This window comes from Oryctolagus cuniculus, chromosome 15 (genome assembly GCF_051225735.1).
Source record: "Oryctolagus cuniculus isolate XC-2025 breed Fujian yellow rabbit chromosome 15, ASM5122573v1, whole genome shotgun sequence".
NCBI lineage: Eukaryota > Metazoa > Chordata > Mammalia > Lagomorpha > Leporidae > Oryctolagus > Oryctolagus cuniculus.
In genome coordinates, this window is record NC_142881.1 from 76,786,143 (window position 1) to 76,813,750 (window position 27,608).

General features: G+C 44.3%; 2 long non-coding RNA genes across 3 annotated transcripts in view; one reads left to right on the forward strand and one right to left on the reverse strand.

Moving 5' to 3' along the window:
• The window catches only part of LOC138845407 (uncharacterized), a 99,063-nt gene extending 82,515 nt beyond the window's left edge, over nucleotides 1–16,548 (reverse strand). Inside the window, exon 1 of one of the 2 annotated variants that reach the window (XR_016221359.1) lies at nucleotides 16,206–16,548. This is a non-coding gene — a long non-coding RNA (uncharacterized LOC138845407). The remainder of the gene's footprint in view (nucleotides 1–16,205) is intronic. The other variant, XR_011382502.2, reaches the window with a different exon arrangement.
• LOC149122083 (uncharacterized) lies at nucleotides 4,102–26,503 on the forward strand. The gene is made up of 2 exons (XR_016221360.1): nucleotides 4,102–4,224; nucleotides 26,267–26,503. It is a non-coding gene; the product is annotated as an uncharacterized LOC149122083 (long non-coding RNA).
• The last annotated feature ends 1,105 nt before the right edge of the window (nucleotides 26,504–27,608 follow it).

A 27,608-nucleotide genomic window follows, 5' to 3' on the forward strand; every position in this document is an offset into this window, starting at 1 on the left:
TCATGCAGGCCTTAGATTCCCTAATGCCTGGGTCCTTATAATTTAGTATGATTTTTTTTAATATTTATTTGAGAGACAAAGAGACACAGTGAGTGATCAGCTGCTGTCCCACTCTCCAAATGCCTACAACAGCTAGAGCTGACTGAGTGACAGTGACCAAAGACTGAAGCCATCACTGCTGTCTCCCAGGGTCTGCATTAGCAGGAAGCTGGGGTCAAGCCAGAGCCAGGAACTGAACCCTGATGTGGGACATGGGCATCCTGGCCAAAAGCCCGCTCCTTGGTGTGTTTTTTAGATAAGACATTTGCTTCTTTGAGCCGCTTCCTTTTGCTGTGAGAGGGAATTAGGGTTAATGATTTATTCTCAGTAACAGCTTAGAACATACAGTGTGTTCACACAGTAGGTGCTTACTGACTGCCGGCTTCCTTCATTCTCTGAAGCTAGGAGCCATGACTTTTTATTCTAGGTCTTTCGGGCTGAGATTTTGTGAGCTTTAATAGGTTTCCAGGCCTATTGTGGCCCTGCGGGTGTGGGTGTGGTTGGCGCTCACAGGGACAGCATGAGTGCCATGTTGCAGCAGCCAGAGTCCCTCTAACCTGTGTGGGACACATATTGACCCAACGCCCCTGGGAAGCTTCTGGAGTCACCCCCAAGCCCACCTGAGTCCCCACTGATTTCACAGCACTGACTGCACACGTGGGGCCTGATTGAATGAAACTTCTCAGAATCAATATGGCTTGACTCCAAGTAAGAAAACTATCTAAATAAGCAAAAGGGAAATGCCACTGACTGGCCTCTGCTGTTTGTCTCCTAATTGTAAGCATATTTGGATGACTCCAAACTAATTTATGTGCAGAAACCAAACAATCAAAAAGGCCTCGTTACTAAAACCTGGGCATCCTTTCATGCAGATGAAGCAATGTAACATCCTGGGATATTCTCTGACCAAACAAAACTGAACACAGGTGCACATGTACACCCAGCCATAGGAAAGTCCCAACCTGGGCTGCCTAAGCCAGGTGCCAGTGTTGGGGCCAGAGGAGGCAACAGGACCATCTCTGGAGAACAATCATGCCACCTGACTCAGTAACAGACAAAACAGTATCGGTGCCTGCCAAAAACAGCCATACGAACAGTGTTTCCTATACGCTGGTCTCAGCTCCAAATCACCTCTATTCCAAAATCCTACAGTCATGCACATTTTCATCCTCCCACAGTCATGGCCATACCCTGAGGTCTTGAAATGATGACCCCAAGGATGAGAGTGTAAGTACCCATCTGCTCCGCCAAGAGCCATTCTACACCGTGCCGAGTGCTTTCTGCGCATTTTCACGTGTAATTCACACCACAAGCTTTTGACATGGGAGCTATCATTACCTTTGCTTTACCGATTAAGCCACTGAGCTCCAAGTTCACACAGCTAATAACTAAAAAGACAGGACTCATCCACAGGTGTGCCTGACATCGTGGAGTGCACGTTCATCGATCTCGCATTCCCTTTCCTTCTCCAGTGTCTCTAAGTTAACGGTTCAGCGTCCGGCTCAGGTTCCTCCCGGCTGCCTTAGTGTGAGCCGTGTGGATCGCTGCAGCCTCACAGGCTTGCCCTTTTCTCCACAGTCCTTCACGTCCTGCCTGTCAGCCCAGCTGCTGTTGTCAATCATTTTAATGACATGTTTACCAGCTCTCTCCACTGCACCGGCCCCCAACTCTTTTTCTTGCACAGGCTCTCATGTGTCCAGGCCTGGATTAACACGGCAACCTGTTTTTCCCTTTGCTGCCCCAGGCAGGCAGAGGCTGCTGGACCAAATCCATGCCACGCATTTGCGTGCAGCCTTCTGTGAGCTCTCAGTCTCGCTCAGAAAGCCTTGAGGTTTCCCTGTGGTCTCCCTTTCCCACACTCCCCCCACAGGGATGAGTTCCAGTTTTGTCTTGGCCTCAGGCTCCCCGACCAGGCCCCGGCCTCATTCTCCTCCTCCCAGTTGGTGGACACGTGGTTTGTGTCACTGGGAACATTAAGCATGAACACCTTCCACTTCCCTCTGGAAATCCCTGTGCCTTCCCTCTGTCTTCACCTGTTGGCTAGAGTTCACATTTCCTCATCATTAGCTGGACCACACTTTGCCCAAAGCTAAAATGGACATCATGGTTAAGTGTCCATAGGGTCATGTTTATCAGCAACTGTGCCATTATCTCTTGAGTTCCTAGCATTCTTTGTATGAGTCCTCTGGAAACATTAAGTCTTCAGTTCCTACCCCACAGCTCATCACAGTGAAAATCTGAAGTTTCTCCCTTAGAAAATTCATTAATTTATTATTTGAGAGACAGAGACATCTCCCATCTGCTGGTTCTCTTCCCAAACACCTGCCACAGCCAGACCAGGCCTGGGTCTCTAATATGCGTATGAGGGATCCAACACTTAGCCATCAGTGCTGCCTCCCAGGGTGACATTAGTAGAAAGTTAGAATCAGGAGCAGAGCAACGACTCCAACTCAGGCACTCAGAACTGGGATTAAGGCATTGCAAGCAGCGTCTTGGCCACTACACCAAATGTCTCCCCCACCCCCTCCTCCCTTGGCTTCTGGGAGGACACACTGCTAATATTTGGGAAGCTTCTCAGGAACTTCTCTTTGACTCTCTTCTCACTCCACCTACCCCCCTCCTCCATTGAGTAGATTTTATCCACGTAGGAGTGCACGAAAGCAAAGGCCATCTACACCCTGATGATTCTGAACCCAATTTCCCAAGTCCAGATCATAACTGACTACTAGGTATTTTTGCACTTACCAAACAGAAAGTAGGTGTCAAAACATAAGCCCAGTCTCTTCCTCTTCAAGCAGGTTGTTTGAAAAAATAATTTTTGTTTTAGTTACTAAGGTTACTGTCAATCAAATATCCCAAGGTAGAAATGTAAGACTCATTTTAACCCTTCTTATGCATTATTTTCCTACATCTGTGTAATCAATATAAAGTCCCACTGACCTGATCTCATTCACTTGTTCATTCTAGAATACTGATTTAAAGTTCCCTCCATGTGAAGTAAATAATCCCAGCTGCAGTGATGCACAGCTCCAGGGGCACCATGCATTATGTGAGCCATAGTGTTACACATGGGAGACATCCAAATAAGCAATGCACGGCTTTGCCTGCCCTTATGGCTCTTAAAATTTAATACAGGGGCATGGACCTGGGTAAGATAACCATCAAATAAGTGAAAAATTGCCAGAAGATATCCAGAAAAAAAGATGACTGAGTCAAGAATTATAGGATGAGAAAAAGATGAAGAGTTGAGTACAAGAAGATAACGGTCTCACACAGAGAACCCTGCCCTGGAGCAGGAGTATCATGGGGCATCATGGTCATGGAAAGGCCAGAGTGGCTGGAGCAGAAATTGCAGTGAAATTGTACAAAATGAGACTGGGAATTTAGAGCCAAGTAGTTCATGCAGAGCCTAGCCCACAGAAAGGAACTGCCTCTGTTCTAAGAATATTGGTAAGACAGAAAGAGGGAAGGAGGGGGAGAGAGAGAAAGAGAGATCTGAATTCTGAAAAAAAAAATATTTTGGCTGCAGAGTGGCAGCCAGCTTGGCGAGGAGCAAGGGCAGGTGCAGGGGAAGCTGAGGCAGCTATGTCAATGTCCATGGTAGGAGAGGGGGATGATCTCTTGAGTCAGTGTGCTGGGACGAGAGACAAGGCAACAGGCTGGTAAGTTATTTAGAAGAAGTCAACCGTATGCAATGATGTGTTGACCATGGGAGACAACAGAGAGGAGGACTTTGAATCAGATCCCTACACAGATTCCTCCTCTTGTAATTCAGTGGGTGATGCAGCCATGCACTGACTCAGAGAGCAGGGGAAGGGTATGTGATGGAGAGGAGGGTGGAGGTCTACTCAGGAGATCTTGATCTTAGTTATGGACAGATTGGTTTGCAGGGACTTGCAGGCTTCTAAGAGGAGATATGTATTTCAAGTCTGAAACTCAGAGAGAGATGAGGTTGCGTACAAATGTGTATGCTGTCTGTGTATCGATGATAACCAAAAGTCATTGTGTGTAAGAGAATGTCCAGGAAGAAAAATCTGAGTGAGTTGGGAAATGAGAGCTGTGACTGAATTCTGAGAATGCCAACGTCCGCTTGCTGCGTAGAAAGGAGTTCAGTGAATAAACAGAGAAGATGTGTCCAGAGAAGTAGAGGAAATACCAGGAAAATGCTGTCGTGTGGAAGCCAAGGTAAGAGTGCTTTGAGAACCAGGAGTGATCACTGTTAACAAAGATGTTGCTGAGAGTTTGAGAAGCAGAGCGGGTGGGTGTTTTATGGGCTGGTCAAGGCACTTCTTCAGGCTCCTGTGTGCTGTACCTGAGTGCCTGGTGCAAGTCTGACGATTCCACATCCCACCCAGCTCCCTGCTAACACACACCCACACCCTGGGATGTGGCACATGATGGGTCATGTACTTGAGCCCCTGCTCCCCCCCGCAAGGGAGACCCAGCTGAATCCTGGACTTGGCCTAACCCAGCTCCAGCCCTGGCTGTTGTAGATATTTAGGGGAGTGAACCAGCAAATGGAAAATCTACATTTTTTAACATTTAATAGAAGAAAGAGGGCACTAAGAAATATCACTCTTCAGTAGAGTTAACTGGATGTGAAATTATGGGAACCAAAACCACACTGGAGTGGTTGAGGGATGAATGGTGGATAAATAAATGAAAACATTTTAAGAAGTTCAATGAACGAAGAAGGGAGACACTGCAATAGCTAGAAGGAATTTGTGGCTAGGATTTGACTTGTACTTAATGGAAGAGCTTGAACACAATTTAAAAAGCCAATAGGAAAATCTAGTTAACAGGATGAAGCTATGAATAAGAGAGAGTACATATAATTAATGTGTTCCAATGCTCCCAAGGAAGCAGAACTGAATAGAATCTATTATTCAATATGAGCTGTGGCCTTAGCTCCTGCGAGAGGGGTCTCCTATATTACAAGGAAAGAGAGAGAAAGAGAGAGAGAGAATGCAGATGCAAGTCACTGGCAGATCTGGGAAGACAAGCAAATTATTACATGGAAGCTATTATTTCAACATGGTTTTTTCCTGTGAAATGGATCTGGAATAAAATGACTTGAGCCAGGACTTTTGCTTCTACATGGCAGAGTAGATGTGCCTTTCTTTCCCCACCCCCCCACCAATGACAACTTGGAGCCCTGGATATCACATAGGAAAAATAGAAGAAGACTCTGGAAGGTGGAGAGATGGCAGCAGACTGGCTGGACCTTGGGCTGTGAGGAACAATATGTCGGATGAATCCCCCAGGTTTCCTATTTCTCTCTTATACCCTGGACTCGGAGCTGAAGAAGCACACAACTGGGCAACACCAAGGGGCACAAAGCAGCCCCAGCAGCAGAGTACTATTCTCTGTCTCCAAAGTGCTAGGAAACATGCAGTTTTGCAAGACAGAAAACTGGGTAATAACTGTTTCACTACAGCAAAAATTACAGAGAAAGGACATGACCCACCCTCACCTGCACCAACAGAAACCAAGAGGCAAGCTTAGACGTCCATCTTTGTGGCACTCGAGTGAGGCTTGTCTCCAACTAAGGCGCTCACAGAGAAGGGAAGGATGAAAATCAGCCCTCTCCATCCATAACTGCCAGGGCAGTATCAGAGGCATTGTGGTGGGAAACCAGACTTTTATGACTACCCATCATGGGTAATGAGCAACCCCCACCCCCATCGTGGTATCTGTGAGGACCCAGTGAGGAGCTGGAACTGCCATGTCCAAGCAGAAGTAACAAAGAATTCAATTTTGGATCTCAATGGAGGCTAAGCGGGGAATGTGGATCTCTACTCCTTATGTGGCAGTAACCAGGCAGCATCTACACCTTTTCCTACCAGAGCAGAGAGGTCAACCACACAGAGGATTTCATAAAATCCAGGGCACATTTGTCACACAGTGGGTTAAGGCGCCGCTAGGGACACAGCCACCCCATATAAGAGGGCAGGCTTGCGTTCTGCCACCTGCACCTCCAGTCCAGCTTCCTAATGCAGCCTGGCTCAAGGATCACAGCTCAGGTGCCTGGACCCTTGTAAAGAGACCAGGGTGGAGTTCCAGTTCCATGACCATGACCTGGCCCAGCCTAATCCTGATTATTGCCACCATCTGGAGAGTGAGCCAGCAGATAGAAGATCTCTTTCAATCTGTTTCTCCCTCCTCTCTTCCCTCCTTCTCTTGCTCTGCCTCTTAATAAATGGGAAAAAAGGCACAAATGTTAAAAGTATCCAGCATTGGTCAGCGCCGTGGCTCACTTGGCTAATCCTCTGCCTGTGGTGCCGGCACCCCAGTTTCTAGTCCCAGTTGGGGCTCCGAATACTAGTCTGGTTGCTCTTATTCCAGTCCTGCTCTCTGCTGTGGCCCAGGATGGCAGCAGAGAACGGCCCAAGTGCTTGGGTCCCTGCACCCCCATGGGAGACCAGGAGGAAGTACCCAAGCTCCTGGCTCCGGATCGGCGCATGCCAGCCATAGCGGCCATTAGGGGAGCGAACCAATGGAAGGAAGACCTTTCTGTCTCTCTCTCTCTCTATAACTCTACCTGTTAAATTAAAAAAAAAAAATCCAGCATCTCCTAGCATAATACCCCAAATGTTCGGATTTCAATTAACATCCTTCATCATAACAAGAACTAGGAAGATTTAAAAAGGTGTAAAGTAAGATGATTGACAGATGTCAACATGGAGATAACATCAATGTCAGAATTAATCTGACAAGGTCTTTAAAGCAGCTATCATAAAAGTAATCAACAAATGATTAGGAACATACTTGAAACAAAAGACTGGGGGGAACTCAAAATATAAAGTCTCAGTAAGGAAACAGAAAACATAAATAATAATCAAACACAAATTTTGGAAGTGAATAATACAACTGTGAGGAAAAAAGAGTAAAAACAGAATGGGCTCAAAAGCAAACTGAAGAACACAGAGGAAAGAATCAGTGGACTTAAAGACAGAGCAATTAGTATTAGATCATCTGAAAAATGAAAATATAAAATGGATTTTAAAAACAAACAGAGCCTCAGGTGTCAGTGGGACATTACAAAAACATCTGACATGCATGATATCAGAGTCCCAGAAAGAAGAGAAAGAAGGCAGGAATAAAAATAAGTACTCATAAAGTAATAGTTAGAAGCTTTTAAAATTCCATGAAAGACATAAAACTGATGCAAGATGCTGAGTGAAACCAAAACAGGATAAACCTAAAGAAAGCCATGGAAGACACATTGTATTCACATATCTGGAAACTAAATACACAGAAAATATCTTGAAAGCAAAGCATCTTACCTATAAAGGAACAATAATTACAATAACAGCAAATCCTTCAAAGAAAACGGGGAGGCTGACACTGCACTCCCAAGTTTACAGCAGCCCAATTCACCATAGCAAAAATATGGAATTAACCTAGATGCCCATCAACCGATGACTGGATAAAGAAAATGTGGTATATATACACAACAAAATATTACTCAGCCATTAAAAAAAAATGAAATCCTGATGTTTGCAACAAAATCACTGAAGCTGGAGGTCATTATGGTAAGTGACATAAGCCAGACACAGAATGGCAAATACCACATTTTATCTTACTGTGGAAGCTACTATATAGAAAGAGTATAAAAATGAAAATGATATGGATGTCATATTATTTAGTGTATATATAGTTATGTGTTTCTCCTCTGAGTTATGCCATCTACATGACAATATACCCTTCCTTTTTCATTTTATAACCAGTCATGAATCCCACATTGTGTGATATTAATATCCCTGTATTCAAGAAAAATAATATATATGTGTACGCGTAGAATATCTACATATGAAGCAAAAACAGCACAAATGTTAAAAATTGCTAAATCTGGGGTTGCTGTTGTGGTGTAATTGGTTAAGCCACTGTCTCTGATGCCCGCATCCCATATGGGCACCAGTTTTAGTGCCAGCTACTCCACTTCAGGTCCAGCTCCCTGCTAATACACTTAGGAAAGCAGCAGAAGATTGGCTCCTCAAGTGGGAGACCTGGGTGAAGTTCCTGGCCCCTGGTTTAGCCTGGCCCAGCAGCCATTTCGGGAGTAAACCAGTGGATAGAAGATCTCTCCCCCCGCCGCCCCCTGTAACTTTGCCTTTCAAATAAATAAACCTTTAAAACATTGTTACATATTCTTTTTTTTTTTTTTTTGACAGGCAGAGTGGACAGTGAGAGAGAGAGACAGAGAGAAAAGTCTTCCTTTTTCCATTGGTTCACCCCCCCAATGGCCACTGCAGCCAGCACACCACTCTGCTGATCTGAAGCCAGGAGCCAGGTGCCATTCCTGGTCTCCCATGTGGGTGCAGGGCCCAAGGACCTGGGCCATCCTCCACTGCACTCCCGGGCCACAGTAGAGAACTGGCCTGGAAGGGGGGCAACCGGGATAGAATCCGGTGCCCCAACTGGGACTAGAACCCAGTGTGCCAGCGCTGCAAGTGGAAGATTAGCCTAGTGAGCTGCAGCACCAGCCAAAACATTGTTACATCTTAAAATAAAGTTTTAAAATGCTTTGAAAAGTAAATAATGGGCCAGCGCCACGGCTCACTAGGCTAATCCTCCACCTTGCGGTGCTGGCACACTGGGTTCTACTCCTGGTCAGGGCACCGGATTCTGTCCCAGTTGCTCCTCTTCCAGGCCAGCTCTCTGCTGTGGCCAGGGAGTGCAGTGGAGTATGGCCCAAGTGCTTTGGCCCTGCATCCCATGGGAGACCAGGAGAAGCACCTGGCTCCTGGCTTCGGATCAGCGCGGTGCACTGGCCGCAGCGCGCTGGCTGCGGCAGCCATTGGAGGGTGAACCAATGGCAAAAGGAAGACCTTTCTCTCTGTCTCTCTCTCTCACTGTCCACTCTGCCTGTCAAAAAAATAAAAATAAAAATAAATGGTAAATAATGACATTTTTCAAGTGTTAAATGCCATCCCAGAATTCTCTATTCAGTGAAAATATACTTCATCAAAAGAAGGGACATGAAAACGGTCTGGGACAAATGAAAACAGGGAATCTGTCACCAGCAGATTGATCCTAAAAGATGGATAAAGGAAATTCTCTAAACAGAAAGAACAAGGAAGGAATCTTGGAAGATCAGGAAGCAAGGAAGAATACAGGGAGAAAAAATATGAGTAAACAAATAAGCATTCCTCACTGATTTTACTAAATTATGCTTCATGGTTGAAGGAAGAATTAAACACATCTTTATGTGATTGTAAAGATGTTTAAAGAAAACACTTAAGGTAATTTTACTATAGAAAGGAAAGGTAAAAGTGTAGAAAGGGAAGCAGCCCAATATTTCACTGTAAGTGTTAAGAGGAAAACTCTTGTAGAAAGTGAGAAGTTATGTGTGTATAATGTAGTATCTGGAGGAAACACTAGCAAGCTAAGCACAGAGATTTATCCAAAAACACCATCGGTTTGGGTGTTTGGCACAGTGGTTAGGATGCCACTTGGAACACCCACACCCCATACCAGAGTACCTGGCTTAGAGTTACATATTTCAAAAGGTTCAATATACCAAGAAGCTGCAACATTTCTGAATGTGTATTTGTGTATACCAAACAACAAAACTGCAAAATATGTGAAGCAGAAATGATAAAGTAAAAGGGAAAATGGAAAAACCTATAATTACAGTTGGTGACTTCAACACCCCACTCCCAACAAACAACAGAAAAAAATAGCAAAAATATCAGCAAGGATAGAAGAATCAACAACTTTATCAGTCAATAGCATCTAATCAATGTTTCTAGAACACCTCATCCAACTGCAGATTACATTTTTTATCAAATGCTCACAAAATATTCACAAAGTTACATCAGATTCCAGGCTCTAAAATCATCCCCAACCAATTTAAAAGAGTTAAAGTCATGAAGAGTATATTCTTCTGCCACAATGGAATCAAACTGGACATCAGTAACAGGAATAAAATGGGGAGAGCATCAAAACACTCGGAAAATAAGCAACACAGTTGGAAATAATCCATAGATGAAAGACAAAGTTTCTAGGGAAATTTTTTAAAAATCTCCAAATTGCAAAATCAAAATTTGTGGTACACTGCTATAGCAGTGCTAAGAAGAAAATGTATATTACTAAATATACACATATATATAAGAAAAGTAATTATACATAATTAATACAATAATATAGGCTCCCATCTCAAAAGCCTGAGGGGAGCAGAGCAAAATAAATCCAAAGAAGCAACAGGAATGCAAAAACCTCCACTCTCAGCAATCCTATTCAATACAGTCTTGGATTTCAATCTAGCATAAGACAAGAAAATAAAGCATACAGGTTGCAAAGGAAGAAACAAAACTGTCCCTATGTCCAGATGCCATAATTTTCTACATAGAAAATCTCAGGAAATCTACCCCTTGCCTCCAAAAATACTTTTTATACATTTTACCTGAATTTAGTAAGGTTGCAGGATACAAGGTCAATATACACAAAAAACCAACAAATTCTGAATGTACTATCAGTGAGCACATGAATACAATAATTTAAAATAAAGTATCATTAATTTTAAAAATGATAAACTTTAGTATGCTAAAAATCCACAAAATATTCACAAAATAAATCAAATAACATCTAATTAGAGAGATATCCTATGTTCATAATATAGTAACTATGTCAATTATCCCCAAATTGAGATACAAGCTTAATGCAATTGCAACTAAATTTATAAGAATCTTAGAGATAGGGGTGAGATTAGTCTATAATGTATATGAAAAGGCAAATAACTAGAATAACTAAAACAACTTTGAAGAAAAAGTGCAATAAATAAATCTGTCAGTTTAGGTGCTGTGGCATAGTACATTAAGTCTCCCTGCAGTGCCCGCATCCCATATGGGCACCAGTTCGAATCCCAGCTGCTCCACTTCTGATCCAGCTCGCTGCTGATGACCTAGGAAAACAGTAGAGGATAGGCCAGGTGCTTGGGTCCCTACACCCACATGGGAGACCCAGAGGAAGCTCCTGGCTTCTGCCTTCTGATCAGCCCAGCTCCACCCATGGCGATCATTTGCGGAGTGAACCAGCAGATGGAGGACCTCTCTGTCTGTAACTCTGCCTCTCAAATAAATCTTTAAAAATAAATAAATAAATAAATAAATAAATAGGAAGAAATAGCTTAAGAGATCTGTGTGATATTTGTAGATGGGTACACAAATAGACAATGAGAAGAGAATAGGGAACTAAAAAACAAAGCAAAGATGTTCAACTTCTTTTGACAATAGTGAAGAGCAAGTCGACAGCAGAAAGGTAGACTTTTTACACTTGATCTCAGCAAAAAGGCCAAGAAGTGATAAAGGTAAGATTTTTAACAAATAGTCCTGGAGGAATAGGCTACCCAGAGGAAAACAATTAAACTCAACCTAAGTCTCACAGCTTGTTTAAAATGGAGCTCAAAATGAATCACAAACTTAAATATAAAATGACAAAATGTCCATAAAACTATAAAGCAGTAAATAATGAGATAGAGGCCAGCGCCATGTCTCACTTGGTTAATCCTCTGCCTGCAGCACTGGCATCCTGTATGGGCTCTGGGTTCTAGTCCCGGTTGCTCCTCTTCCAGTCCAGCTCTCTACTGTGGCCTGGGAGGGCAGTGGAGGATGGCCCAAGTGCTTGGGTGCCTGCACCCACATGGGAGACCAGGAGGAAGCACCTGGCTCCTGGCTTCGGATCAGTGCAGCGCCGGCCATAGCGGCCATTTGGGGGGTGAACCAATGGAAGGAAGACCTTTCTCTCTGTCTCTCTCTCTCACTGTCTATAACTCTACCTGTCAAATAAATTTAAAAAAAAAATTTAAAAGAATGAGGTAAATACTTTAAGACATGTATTTACAAAGAGACACAGATGACAAAGGACTATCTAGAAAATGTAAAAAGCTCTCACAACTGAACACTAAAATAAGAATCCAGATAGGAAACATGCATTCCACCTAAGAAGTATGCAGTTGGGAAATAAGCCCATGATAATATCATTCTCCATGAGGGAAATGCAAATAAAAACCACCTGGGACATCAGTATATACCTATCAAATTGGCTCAAATAAAAATCACTTAAAATATGCAATGTTAGCAAGGATGTGGAGAAACTGGATCAACTCTACCTTGCTAATGAGACTATGAAATGGTACAGCTACATGGGCAACCAGCTTGGTAGTCTCTCAACACTAAATTAATAATAAATTAAATGAAAGTGCCAGAGGTTTTTATCCCTCGAAAATTAATTCCTACATTCATATAAAATACTTCATATCTATAGCAGCTTAATTTTTAATAGGCAAGAACTGGAATCAACCCTGATGGACCTTAGTGGGTAATACCAGACCATCCATCCCACAGATGTTAATACAAAGGATGGAACTATGGGTACGCACAGTGACCTATAGGAGCTATGGGCACGCAGAGTGACTATAAGAGCTATGGGAATGCACAGTGACCTATAGGAACTACGGGTATGCATGGTGACCTATAGAAACAATGGGTATGCATGGTGAACTATAGGAACTATGGGTACGCACAGTGACCTATAGGAACTATGGGTACACACAGTGACCTATAGGAACTATGAGTACGCACAGTGACTATAGGAGCTATGGATATTCACACTGACCTATAGGAACTATGGGTACACACAGTGACCTACAGAAACTATGGGTACGCACGGTGACCTATAGGAACTATGGGTATGCACAGTGACCTATAGGAATCTCCAGAGAACCATGCTGACTGATAAAACCCAGTCCCCAGGGCACCTACTCTGTGTGACTGCACACAAATTACATTCAGGATGTGACTCAGTCATGGAGCTGTGGGACAGACTGCAGCCTGTCAGAGGAAATGGGTGTGGCTCTATGAGGGTGACATGAAGTCTTGTGAGGTCCAAAACATTCTCTCCCTTGGCTGTGCCCATTGTGGCCTCCTGGCTTTGGAACTGTACTGTAACTCTGCAAGATGCTGGTTCTGCAGGAGACTGGATACAGGGTCCAGGGACCCTCTCTGTACTGTGTCTCACCCCATTACATGAATTTATAGATACTGCAAAATAAACAGGAAAGTTTGACTTTAGAATTACTGAGTGAGGGAGAAGAGGCATGCTTCCGCACATTAAAAGTGTGAAAACTTTCTAGGGATAGTAAAGGAAAAGTCAGCCCACAAGTTCTGGTAGGACCCCTGCTGTCTTGGAGATTGGTGATCAGGAATTTAGAATGCGGCAATCTGCTCTGTTGTTCCAGCTTTCATTACCTGTGCTGCACTGTCTTGGTATAGAAATGGAGAAAACAGGTGGTGGGGTTTGTCCAGGACAGGGGCATGACAACAAGGTGCAAGAACAATAAGCAACCAAGGACAATTTTTTCTCAAATCCCTCTCTGTTCTCTCCATGCTGCTTGGGCTCAGAATCCTGTTTGCATTTCTTATATGGGCCGAGTGTGTGCTCAGGGCCACACGGTCCTTGGACTCCGCCACACTGACTATAGGTCAGTGTGCACTCAGCGACCAGAAACTAGCCTGGGCTCAGTCCCCCCACCCTACACTGCTACAGGTGCTGTGGTTAAGGATGAAGATGAAGGGGGTCAGAGCAACCCGGGTTGCAATGTGGACTTAAGCAGGGAAAAGAGAATCTCCTAGTCTCTACCATCTGATTTCATGGTGTAGTGAGAACTAAATGATAAAACACACACACACACACACACAAATGAACACAGAGACAATCATTATTGAGTCAGCCCCCAGTATCTATTGACCCAAAGGGCTTGAATCTGGCCCCACCCCCACTGCCACACATCCCTCCTGGGTGGCCGTTCCCTGATTCAAGTTTTACAACCAGCATCTGTGTAAAACAAAGCCCTGGTTTATAGTGCCTGTGGATCTCCATGGTGTACGTGGCCCGTACAATGTACTAAAGTGACCACACATAAACACACCATAGGCTCTTGTGAGTTGTTAGGAGCAGGTTCCAGCACTGACACTGGAGCTACCCTGGGCCACAGGTTAAGCCCTGCCTTGGCCCTTTCCTAAGAATTCCTTACTAGCCCATGCCCAAGAGGCCACCTGACCATGATCTGTTAGAAAGCTGCCTCCTTTTCTCTCCCAGGGATGACTCTGGGTAAAGGAGGCAGTAGTGTCATCTCTAGACACAAGGGAATGCCAACAATTCTGATGGACAGAGAAACACAACCTCAATTATAGCCAGGGGTCATCTCATTACTTGGATGGCCAACACTGCCCTCTGGGCTCTTTATACCACTTCTGTTTATCTCACAGTTGCTAGGAGCACCTGTCTGCAACTTTACTTCTCATAAGCAAGTTGCCCCGGGTCTTCTGTTTCTACTAAGACCAACATTTCCAAGAACAACAACCAGAAAAACTGCATAAAACAAAAGCATCTGGTTGCAAGTTATTTGGGAGCTACTGAAAGATCCAGGAGTTGAGGGCCACAGTCCTGTGGAGAATGGTATGAGGTGCTTCCCACTGGCAGTAGCCACTTTGGTCTGCAGCAAGGAGCTGAGAAGCCAGCCAGAGAATGGACCAGAAGCCAAGGGAAGATCATTACCCAGGCAGAGCTTTCCACATATCAGAACCAGGGGAACAAAAGGTGGAGTTTGGGACAATGAAAACATCCAGATCTTCTTAATGGTGTATGTTTATTTATTTCAGGGAGCTGGGAGAACTCCCATCCATTGGCTTATTCACCAAATGTCCACAGCAGCCAAGGATGAAGCTAGGAACCAATATCTTCATCCAAGTCTCCCTTGTGAATGGAAAAAAAAATTATTTGAGCCATGATTGCTGCCTCCCTGGGTCTGCCTTGAACGGAAGCTGAATCCAGGAGCCAGAGCCAGCAATCAAAACTAGATACCGTGACGTGGGATGTGGGCATCTGAGCCACTAGGCGAACTGCCAGTTTCTAGCATCTAGACCTTGAGGGACCAAAATCCCGGAGAACAGCAGGTCACAGTAAAACACAAGCAGACCAGATGCCAGTTTTCCTACTACAACATTAGGTTAAAAAGACTAAGAAGTAGAGGGGAAGAAAGAATGGGAAAAAGTGCAGGGTTTGGTCATTTTAGTAAGAGGCCGACTTAGGGTTCTGAGAATCAGCCATCAGGAGGTGTTGGTAAATGTCGCTGATTTTCACTTGGGATCCCTGGAGGTCCACAGCCTAGGAGTGGAGACGAAGCCAGACTCTTCTAAGAAAGGAAATGCAGACTCAAGCCAGGTCCACCCCGAAAGATTGAGTTATGACCCTCATGCTATTTGCCTGGTCGATGATAGAGTGAATTATCTCTGGGCAATGAGATTATCATTCTGAGCCTTCATACTTTTTTAATACAATGTCCAACTTTCAATAAAATATTACCAGGCATGAAAATAAAATAAACTCGCTGGCATCTAGTCCAGCACACTAAGGAGCTGGTAGATCATCAGTTCATACACATAACAAGTAAAAACACTGGACAAACTCAAAAAACAGAAAAACTCTTCCTAACCTGGTCAGAGAAAGGAGCTCACAGGGTAAAACCCACCAAACAAAATTATAAACAAAGCAGCAGGGGCAGAGAATCCCAACCTCCATTAGGGGCTCTGGAGAGGAGCGGGACAGGAAAAGTCTCCTCACTCTTCATGAGCTTACTTCCCAGAGTTCTACTATGTGGGCATGAACATATTAATAATTTTAAATATTTATTTCTTTATTTGAAAGTTGTGGTTAGAGAGGGAGAGACAGAGAGAAAGGTCTTCCACCTGCTGGTTCACTCCCCAGATGGCCAGAATATCCAGGCCAGGGGCAAGGGCGAAGCCAGGAGCCTCGAACTCCATCCAGGTCTCCCATATGGGTGCAGCGGCCCAGGTACCAGGGCCATCCTCTGCTGCTTTCCCAGGGGCACTAGCAGGGAGCTGGATAGGAAGTGGAGCAGCCGAGACTCCAACCAGAACCCCAAATGTATTAATTTTGGTGCAGGCTCTTGTCTACTTCCGAGACAGAAATACAAAACGCAGACCGGTCCCACGCACAAATAGGAACGGAGGTTACGTAGCACCCGGGAAACAAACACACATTCAGGCCTGAGTGTGGGCCGCCCCTCACAGAGAAATGCTCAACATGAGCGGGCCAAAGAACTGCCCGTGGGCAAGAGAGAAAAAAACGAAAATGGTACCTACAGTTGGGGTGTCCGTGCACGCGTCGGAGATAGAGAGCAGGAAAGCACCAAGGTGGACGGCTCTGCGCGGGGAAAAGCACGCACAAGCGGTCCCTGGCTCTGCGCGTGGAGCACTCCGCGCGTGGAGCGCTCCGCGGAGAAAAAGAGAAAACAGCAGCCTTCATCCGCGCTGGAGGTGCAGCTCCTTCCGGCTGGTGCGCCCTCTGATTGGCTCTAGGAACCTGTGGGGTGCGAGCACGCATCCAGGACCCGGATGTGACAGGTGCATTCTGGGAAGGCGGGTGTATCACACTGACAGTTAAAGACATAGCCTTCCACTGCAGGAGAGGAAAGAGTTCCAGGCCCCTAACCCTGACTAGTGACACCGTCTCACTGCTGCGTTCTCCAAGTGAGTCTTGGAGGAAACTCCCCGAATGGGTTCTGGCAATGGGAGGGGGAAAGCAACCGTTTAAAACCCCACAAAGCATTTTGTTCTTCACAAAGCCTAAGCTTTTGTGGGTTTTTTGTTTTTTCCCTCAGAGCCTAACTAACCTGGGGGAAAGGAAATATCCAGCTCTAGCTCCCCTCTCACCATACATATATTTTTTTAAATTATTTATGTACTGGAGAGGCAGAGTTACAGAGAGACAGAGAGAGAGGTCTTCCATCCACTGGTTCACTCCCCACATGGCCACAAAGGCCAGAGCTGGGCCAGGCTGAAGCCAGGAGCCAGGAGCTGCTTCTGGGTCTCCCATGTGGGTGCAGGGGCCCAAGGACTTGGGCCATCTTCCACTGCTTTCCCAGGCCATCAGCAGGGAGCTGGATTGGAAGTGGAGCACATGGAACTCGAACCGTTGCCCATATGGGATGCTGGCAATGCAGGCAGAGGCTCTACCTACTGCGCCATGGTACCACCCCCACTCCCCATATTGTTCCAACTGGGATGGCAGCGTGGGAACTGAGAAGCATCTGTGAAGTCCGAAGTCCAGGAGCACAGGCTCAGGAAGAGATGGAACCTGACCATAGGACTGCAGAATGCCTCCCTGTCCCCACACCTACAGCCACGCTGCTAAAGGCATGCTCATCTCATTCCCTTACTGAGTACATTCGGTCGGGTTTGCAACAGAAAAATCACAGGACATACTACCCACTGAAAACACAGTTTGAAGAGACAGGGCAAGCTCTGGAGTAAGATTGATGGATGTCAGGGATCTTGGAATTACCAGCCCAGGGACTTGAAACAACCAAGATAAATACACAAAACTAGATATTGTAGGGGCTGGCATTGTGGCACATTGAGTAAAGCCACCACCTGTAACCCTGGTGTTCCATACTAGAGCGCTGGTTTGAGCTCTGGCTGCTCTGCTTCCTTTTTTTTGGTTGTGGGTGTGGTTGTTTTAAAAATTATATATTTGAAAAGCAGAATTACACAGAGAGATAGGGAGACAGAGAAAGAGAGTGAATCTTCCATCTGCTCGTTCACTTCCCCAAATGGCCACAAAGGCTGGGATGATCCCAACCAAAACCAGCAGCCAGAAACTCCATGCATGCCTCCCACATAGGTAACAGGGACCCAAGCACTTGGGCCACCATCTACTGCTTTCCTAGATGCATTAGCAGGGAGCTGGATTGGACACAAAGCAGCCAGTACTCAAACTTGTGCTCATATGGGATGTCAGAGTCTCAAGTGGCAGCTTAACCCGCTGTGTCACAATGTGAATCCCTGCTGCTCCACTTTTGATCTAGCTTCCTGCCACCCACATGGGAAACCAGATGGAGTCCCTGGCTCCTGGCCTTAGCCTATTCCACCCCTGGGTATTACAGCCATTTGGAGAGTGACCCAGTGGATGAAGACTCTCTCTCTCTCCATCTTGCTTTGTCATTCTACCTTTCAAATATATAAATAAATGCATATTTTTAAAAGTTGATAACATGTATAAATAGGAGAAAGTAAGCAGAGATATGACAATGTTGACAGTCTTGACAGAAACTAATGGGGACAAAACATAGGGTAGCAGAAATGAAGACTGCTTTTGATGAGATCATGGGTTACCTGGATGTAGCTGAGAAAAAGAGGCTGTGGCAACAGGAACTTCCAAAAGTGAAAAGCAAAGAGAAAAAAAAAAAGACTGAAACAATGGAGCATAATATCCAGGAACTGTCAGATAACCACAAAAGGTGTAACAGATAGGTAATGGGGGGAAATATACACAAAACAAAAGAGCTGTTTAGAGCTGTCATGAAGAAGAACCTCCCCGAATTAATGTCAGACACCAAGCCACACAGCCAGGAAGTTCAAAGAATACAGAAAAGGACAACATTCCCCCCTCAATCCAAAAGGAGGGCAACTAGAAGCATCATATTCCAATGCAGAAAATCAAAGATAAAGAACAAATCCTGAAGGAAGCCAGAGAGGAGAATGCAGAGGAGCAGAGATAAACATCGCATCTGACTGTGCTGCCTCGGAAGCCAAGCCATCCAGCCAAAGGGTGAATTATTTAAAGTGTTGAGAGAAAACAAACACCCAACTCGAATACCGTGCGCTACAGAATTACCCTTCAACAGTGAAGGAGAAATAAAACTTTCTGAGACAAAAAACAACTGGGGGAATTTGTTGCCAGTAAACCTGCCTTGCATGAAATGTTAAAATAAGTTTTCAGAGAGAGGGAAGATGTTGTCAGACCTCAGACTACACAAACAATGAAGGATCATGGGAGAAGGAACAGGCAGAGGTAAAATAAACACTTTTCATTTTTCTTACTTGTAATTGATCTAATGAGTAACAATTGATTCAAAATAATAAGAGCTACAATGTTTTCAATGATTATAGCTTTTATAAATGGAAGGAATGACAACAGTGATACAAAGAATGAGAAGGAAGAAATAGGACTACTTTGTTATTATAAGGTATTTGCTCTATTTATGAAGTCTTTTATTTGGAAATGGACTGAATTAGTTGTAAATGTTTAAAATAATTATAGATTAAAAATGTATCTGACAGATATAGATCAATGATGATGAAATGGAGAAAGATAGAAAAGCTTTATATTAATAAAAGAAAAAGGGAGAAACTACATTAATCTCAGGTTGTATAGATTTCAGAGCAAGGAAAATTATCAGGGATCAAGAGGGTCACTGGAAAGTGGGTAGACTTGAATTAAGAAATAGCGCTCCTTACTGTGTGTGCACCTAAAAACAAAACATCAAAATACGTGAAATGAAAACTGATAGAACTCCAAGTCATGAGTCCGCTATTATATCTGGAACTTCAAAATCCCATTATCTATAAGGGCCAGGTCCTGTAGGTAGAAAATCAGGACAATCAGCTGAACTCAACACCCCCATTAATCAACTGGATGTAGTTCACATGTATAGATTATTGCATCCAACCAAATTAGAACACACACTCTTCTCAAGTCTGGGGGACCATTCACTAACATAGCCCACTTTCTTGGGAAGACTTTTAAAAAAGTGGAAATCATACAATATTTGATTGCAGACCAAATGGAACTAAAGTGTTAGTTGGTGACCAAAAGATATCTGGTACATCCCCCAATACTTGAATTTCTTCCTGTATTGCATTATGGTCATAGAACATAATTTTCATGATGATAACTTTTTTAGAATGTACTGATGCTTCCTTTGTATCCTAGTGCATGATCAATTTTGGGAATGTTAACATTTGTACTTGAAAAGTATATATATTTTCTGATAACCAAGGGTAAAATTCTATAAGTTAGTATGTTTTCCTCCTGAATAAATTATTCACATCTATATATCAAACTTACTTGGAGATTAAACAACGCATTTCTAACACATATAGATCAATGAAGGGATCAAAAGAAATATTTAGAAATATGTTTAACTGGGCCGGCGCCGCGGCTCACTAGGCTAATCCTCCACCTTGCGGCACCGGCACACCAGGTTCTAGTCCTGGTTGGGGCGCCGGATTCTGTCCCACTTGCCCCTCTTCCAGGCCAGCTCTCTGCTGTGGCCAGGGAGTGTGGTGGAGGATGGCCCAAGTACTTGGGCCCTGCACCCCATGAGAGACCAGGATAAGTACCTGGTTCCTGCCTTCGGATCAGCACGGTGCGCTGGCTGCAGCGTGCTGGCCGCCGCGGCCATTTGAGAGTGAACCAACGGCAAAAGGAAGACCTTTCTCTCTGTCTCTCTCTCTCTCACTGTCCACTCTGCCTGTCAAAAGAAAAGAAAAGAAAAGAAATATGTTTAAATAAATGGACTGAAAATGCAACTTTTCAGAATTTGCAACATGAATCAAAAGCACTGCTCTGAGAGAAATTGTTAGCATTGAATGACTACTTTAGAAAAAATGTTCATAAGTGAGTCATCAGTGCTTCCACCTAAGGAAACAGGAAAAAGAACAACAAATTAAATCCAAAGCAAACAGAGGGAAAGAAATAACAAAAATTAAAGCAGTAATCAATGCATTCAAAAACAGAAGGTCAGGGCTGGTATTGTAGTGCAGCAGCTTTAGCCACCACCTGTGACATTGGCATCCCATATGGGCACCCGTTCAAGTCCTGGATGCTCCACTTCCAATCCAACTCTCTGCTGACACACCTGGGAAAAGCAGTGGAAGAAAGCCCAAGATCTCTGGCCTCTGCACCCTTGTGGGAGACCTGGATGAAGTTCCAGGCTCTATTTTGGCCTGGCCCAGCCCTGGCCGTTGTGCCCATTTGGGAAGTGGAACCAACTGATATAAGATATCTCTCTCTCTCTCTCTCTCTCTCTCTCTCTTTCCTCTTTCTGTAACTCTACCTTTCAAATAAATAATTTTTTTAAATAGCCAGGAATTCATAAAGAATATCGGTGAAACAACAAATTTGTTCTTTGAAAGATGAATAAAATCAATAAGCCTCTATTAAGCTAACTAAGAAAAAAAGGAAGAAGGTAGAAATGACTAATATCAGAAATGAAAGAAGGTATACAACTAAAGATTTTATAGACATGAAAAACAAAATAAAAAGATACTGTGAACAATTTATATAAACAAATTTGATAACCCTAGACGAAATAGATCAGATTCTTGGAAGACACAAATTTCAAGATTCACACAAGAAAAAGTAGACCTACATCTACTAAAGAATTTAAATTGAGGCTGGCATTTTGGCACAGTGGGTAAAGCCACCACCTGTGATGCCAGCATCCCATATGGTCACCAGTTTGACTCCCAGCAGCTCCATTTCCAGTCCAGCTCCCTGCTAATATGCCTGGAAAAGCAATGGAAAATAGCCCCAAGTGATTGGGCCTCTGTACCCACTTGGGACCCCCAGAAGAAGCTCCAGGCTCCTGGCTTTGGATTGGCCCAGCTGTAGCTATTGCAGCCATTTGGGGAGTGAACAAGCTGATGGAAGATCTATCTCTCTCTCTCTCTGTCTCTCCCACTCTTTGTGAGCTCTGCCTTTCAAAATATAAGTAAATTTTTTAAAATGGAATTTGAGTCAATAATCAATAAGCAGTCAATAGAAACAGATGTATCCCTCCCAAGTATGTATAGGAAAATTACCCCAATACCTACAAGATCTTCCAGAAAACAGAAGCAAAGAAAATGCTCCCTTATTTATAATGCCAGCATTATTCTGATACCAAAACCAAAGTCATTATAAGAAAATGAAACTGCAGACCAGTATTTCTCATGAACATAGATCCAAAAATCTTCAACAAAATATTAAGAATTTTACAAAAGAGATTGATTTATTTGAAAGAGTTACAGAGAGAGGAGAGGGAGGGAGAGAGAAGAGAAAAGAAAAAGGAAAGGAGAAGAAGGGAGAGATGAGGAGGGCAGGGGAGGAAAGGAGGGGAGGGGAGAAGATCTACCTATGTCCACCAGTTCACTCTCCAAATGACTGCAATGGCTAGAGCTCAGCCAGGCTATTGCGGGCATTTGGGAGTGTGAACAAGAAGATGGTCTCTCTCTCTCTCTCTCTCTCTCTCTCTCTGTCTGTCTCATTCTGTCACTCTGCCTTTTAGATAAGCAAAAATAAATAAAATTTTAAAAATTCAACAATAAGGGTTGGGGTACTTCCAGTAATGCCAGCATCCCATATGAGGAACAGTTTGAGTCATGGTTGCTCTGCTTCTAATCTGGCTCCCTGCTCATGCACCTGAGAAGCCAGCTGAAGGTGGTCCAAGTCCTTGGGCCCCTGCAACCATGTGGGCAACCCAGATGAAGTTCCATGCCCTTGGCTTTTGTCTGGCCCAGCCCTGACTCTTGCAGATATTTTGGGAGTGAACCAACAAATGGATGATCCTTCTCTTCTCTTCTCTTCTCTTCTCTTCTCTTCTCTTCTCTTCTCTTCTCTTCTCTTCTCTTCTCTTCTCTTCTCTCTCTCTCCCTTTCAAATAAATAAAATATATCTTTACAAAATTTATAAAACAAAAATTCAACAATAAGAATGAACAACCCAATTAATATGGGGCAGAATACCTGAAGACACCTCACCAAAGAAGATATAGGAGTGGCAGGCAAATAAGCATATGAAATGTCATTTTCTTCATCATGCCTCATTAAGGAATTACAAACTAAAAAAAGCATGATGGAACTGATGTTGAGGGGCAAGAGATCAAGCCACAGCTCATGATGCTGCATCCCACATCAGAGAATCAGTTCCAGTCCCAGTTGCTCCACTTCTGATCAAACTTCCCGACAAAGTGCCTGAAAAACAGCAAAAAAAAAAAAAAAAAAAAAAAAAAATGGTCCAAGGGCTTGGGTGCTGCCATCTATGTGGGCCATCAGGATGGAGTTCCTGGCTCCTGGCTACAGCCTGCCCTGGCCCTGGCTGTTACAGACATTTGGAGGGTGAACCAGCAGATGGAAGATACCTCCCCACTCCCCCACCCCATCACTCTGCCTTCCAAAGAAAGAAATCTTTGAAAAATAACAATAGCAGTATTGCATACCTCTTAGAATGACCAAAATACAAAGGCAGCAACAGCACCAAATATGGAGAAATAGGAACTTGGATCTGTTGACCACAGCCACAGCCACTTTGGAAGACAGTCTGACACTCTGACCATTTCTGACAAAACAAACACAGTCATACAATCCAGTAATTGTGCTCCTTGGTATTTACCCAAATGAGGGAGAAATTCACACAAATAAGTCTGCACATGGATGTTCCAAGCAGCTTTATTCATAATTTCTGGGACTTGCAAGCATCAAGATATTCTTCAGTGGGTGAAAGGATAAATTAGCTGTAGCACCTCCAGACAATGAGACATTATTCAGTACTACAAAGAAATGAGCTATCAAGCCACAGGCAGATAAGGGAGAATCTTACACGCATATCGCTAAGTGGAGGAGGCTAGTCCTAAAGTGTTGTGACCTTTATGGCATTCTGAAAAAGGCAGAACTATGGAGACCAAAAAGAGAAGTGGTTTCCATGGGTTGGGAGTACCAGGAGGATTTGGGGCTACGCAGCGACTCCTTATGATTCCCTAATGCTGGGAGGGGACACAGACCTTGCTGTGCTTTGAATGTGTGCCCTCCAGCATTTCAGATGTTGAGATTCAATGGCCAACGTGATATAACTAAGACAGCCTTTAAGAGGTGACCAGGTCGTGAAACTCCCTACAGCTGGGAGTGGATTTAAGCCCATTTCAAAGAGGGCTTATGCAGCGTTTCGCTCTCTTGCCAGTCTGCCCTCTGCCGTGTGAAGATATATGGTCACTCTCCTCTGGAGAATGAGTCAGCAAGATGGCATCTTGGAAAGACAGCATGGCAGGGCCAGCACTATGGCATAGCAGGTAAACCCACCACCTGCAATGGCAGCATCCCCGATAGGTGCTGGTTCATGTCCCTGCTGCTCCCACGTGGGAGACCCAGATGAAGCTCCTGGCTCCTGGCTTTGGTCTGGCTCAGTCCTGGCTGTTGCAGCCACCTGGGGAGTGAACCAGCAGATGGAAGATCTCTCTCTCTCTCTCTCTCTCTCTCTCCTTTCTATCTCTCTTTGAAATTAAAAAAAAAATCATTAAAAAAAAAAAGGAAAGAGTATGGCTCTCAGCAGACAACAGAGCATTCTAATGCAATAAATTTCTGTTCAGTTATTTTTGAATAGCAGTACAAACTAAGGCACATGTCATTATACACATTATACATTTGTGAAATCACAGCAGGTCCAACACCAAGAGTGAAAGCTTTCTCTTTTTTTTTTTTAAGATTTATTTATTTATTTGAAAGTCAGAGTTACACAGAAAAAGAGAGGCAGAGAGAGAGAGGGGAGAGGTATGTCTTCCATCTGCTGGTTTACTTCCCAATTGGCTGCAATGGCCCAAGCTGTGCTGATCTGAAGCCAGGTGCCAAAAGCTTCTTCTGGGTCTCCCACACAGGTGCAGGGGCCCAAGGACATGGGCCATCTTCTGCTGTTTTCCCAGGCCATAGCAGAGAGCTGGATCAGAAGTGGAGCAGCTGGGACTCGAACTAGCGCCCATATGGGATGCCAGCACTGAAAGCGGTGGCGGCTTTACCAATACGCCCCAGTGCCAGCCCCACAAGAGTGAAACCTTATGTGAGGAGGCATCACTGTGTGCTCATCAGCTCTCACCATGTACTACCCCGTGCTGAATGCTGACACCTGCAGAGGCTACGCACACGTGGGACAGTGGACAGATGGACGTTCTCTGTCATTTTGTTGTGAATCTCAAAGTGCTCTCAAATGTTGTTCATAGTTTGGCAAGGATGAATATTATGAAACGTGGACATTAAAATAATATAAAACAAAATAGAAACATAACTGATATGAAAATGGTCCTATGGGTGATTTGAGCATTGGACAAAGAAAAAAACAAAGATATGATCAGTGTGTAAAAGGAAAATACATTGAATCAAGTAGATTTTTTAAAAATGAAAAATATTATGGAGATCCTAAGGGATCTAAAGACCCACAGGTTTTTTTTTTTTTAAGATTTATTCATTTATTTGAAAGAGTTACACACAGAGAGAGGCAGAGAGAGAGAGATAGAGAGGTCTTCCATCTGCTAGTTCACTCCCCAATTTGGCGTAACAGCCAGAGCTGTGCCAATCCAAAGCCAGGAGCCAGGAGCTTCTTCCGGGTCTCCCAGGAGGGTGTAGGGGCCCAAGGATATGGGCCTGCTGTCCCAGGCCATAGAAGACAGCTGGATTGGAAGTGGAACTGCAGGGTCTCCAACCTGCGCCCATATTGGATGCCAGCACTTCAGGCCAGGATGTTAACATGCTGTGCCACAGAGCCAGCCCCAAGACCACAGTTTTTAAAAAAAATTCTAAATACACATAGATACATAAAAGGGAATGAAAGGGAGAGTGGCTAAAATTTTACCAAATCTGACAAAGGACAACAACTCATGGATTCAGCAATTCTAAAAACCCAAGCATGAGAAATTCAAACAAGCCTACAACTAAAGGTGCTGTAGTAGAACTTCTGAAAACCAAAGGAAACCAAAAATCAGCCAGAGGGCAGGAAAGCATGTATCATTCAAAGGCAAAACACTAGAGTTAAGAAGTAACTTCAGCAGGAGGGCTGGAGGCCAGAGAAAAAAGGAGAAAGTGCTGGCCTAGAATGCTTTGTCCCTTAGAGAGGGAAAAACAGTGTGCAGACAGGAGGGACTTGAAAAAGCTTCTGAGGAAATTGAATTAAAACAGAAGTTTAGGGGCCTGTGCCTTGGCTCACTTGGTTAATCCTTGGTCTGTGGTGCCAGCATCCCATATGGGCACTGGGTTCTAGTCCTGGTTGCTCCTCTTCCAGTCTAGCTCTCTGCTGTGGCCCCGGAAGGCAGTAAAGGATGGCCCAAGTCCTTGGGCCCTGCATCCGCATGGGAGACCAGGAGGAAGCACCTGGCTCCTGGCTTCAGATCAGTGCAGCACGCCGGCTGTAGCGGCCATTTGGGGGTGAACCAATGGAAGGAAGACCTTTCTCTCTGTCTCTCTCTCTCTCACTAACTCTGCTTGTCAAGTAAAAAAAAAAAAAAAAAAAAAAAAAAAAAAAAAAAAAAACCAGAAGTCAGAAGTTTATAGGGGCTGGCACAGTAGGTTAAGCTTCTGCCTGTGGTGCTGGCATCCCATATAGAACGTTGTTTGTGTTTCAGCTGGATCCAGCTCCCTGCTGTTGGCCTGGAAAAGCAGTGGAAGTGTTTGGGTCCTTGCACCCATGTGGGAGACCCAGAAGAAGCTCCTGGCTCCTGGTTTTGGATCAGCCCAGCTCTGGCCATTGCAGCCATTTGGGGAGTGACCTGGCAGATGGAAGACTTTGTCTCTGTCTCTCCTTCTCTCTGTCTGTGACTCTACCTCTCAAATACATAAATCTTTAAAGAAAAGAGAGATAAGTTATTTGGATGCAAAAGTTTTTTATGTATGGCTTCTTTGCAATCCATGTTTCTTCATGGTACGGTTTTCCATGACGGTTTTGAAGACCCTCATATGTGTTTGGTCTTCCTCCAAAAAGTCAGGGTGATGTTTATCACTGGGAGAACAAATGTGAAAGGAAGTCCTAACAGGATTCTTCTGGTAGGAAAAAGAATTCCCAGAAAGAAAGAGAGAGGAAGAAATAGAGACACAGAAAAAATAAATATAAGGATAAGCACAAATGATTACTGACTGCTGATAACCATAGCAACGGTTAGGCAGGAAGTTGGAAATTAGCTGTGTGTGTGAGAAGGGCCTAAGGAAACTGACATCTACAGCAGCCCAGCATCTGCACCTGCATCTGCATTTCGAAGTCACCCTGGGAACCTTCCAGGTGCAGGCCAGCACTTAGCACTTCAAAGTCCTGCCCAGATCCTGATGACCATCCAGGGGGTCCATCCCCTTCCACCTGGCCTAATAAACATCTTTCCTCTAAGGTGGGCACCCTAGAGAGAAGCCCCTTGACCCATGCCAGCCAGGCTCCCTCTGTCTGACAACCTCAGCAGAAAACTTGGAAAGGAATTTATCTTGTTTTCACCCTTTGTTCTGGAGGAGAAGAAGGGGGGTGGGGAGAAAAGGCAGGAAGGCAAGACATATCCCCTTAAAGATGCCAGGAAATGTAAGCTGGGCACTCTCTCAGGTTCTGTCTGCAGAGTCGCCTGTCCATTCTTGTGGTTGTCCTACCCTAATAAACCTTGCCACTTTGCTTTTCACTGCTCTCTGTCTCACACCTGAATTCTTTCTTGCATGAAGACAAGGACCATGGCTTTTTCTCCAGTGATAACTCCTTGTTTTGTTGACAAGGTATGTAGAATTAGAATAATAGGAGTGGGCTCTTAGCATAGCAGGTTAAATGTCCAGGTTTTATGTGGGAGTACCTAGGCTTGTGTTCCAGATCACCCATATAGAAAGCACCAGGAGACACACCAAAATGCAAAGAACAAAGGGACTTTGTTTATAGGTCCAGCATGCTGGGGCCTGGCCTTCTATGCAATGCAGTGCTGGGAGACCAAGACCCCCTTCTCT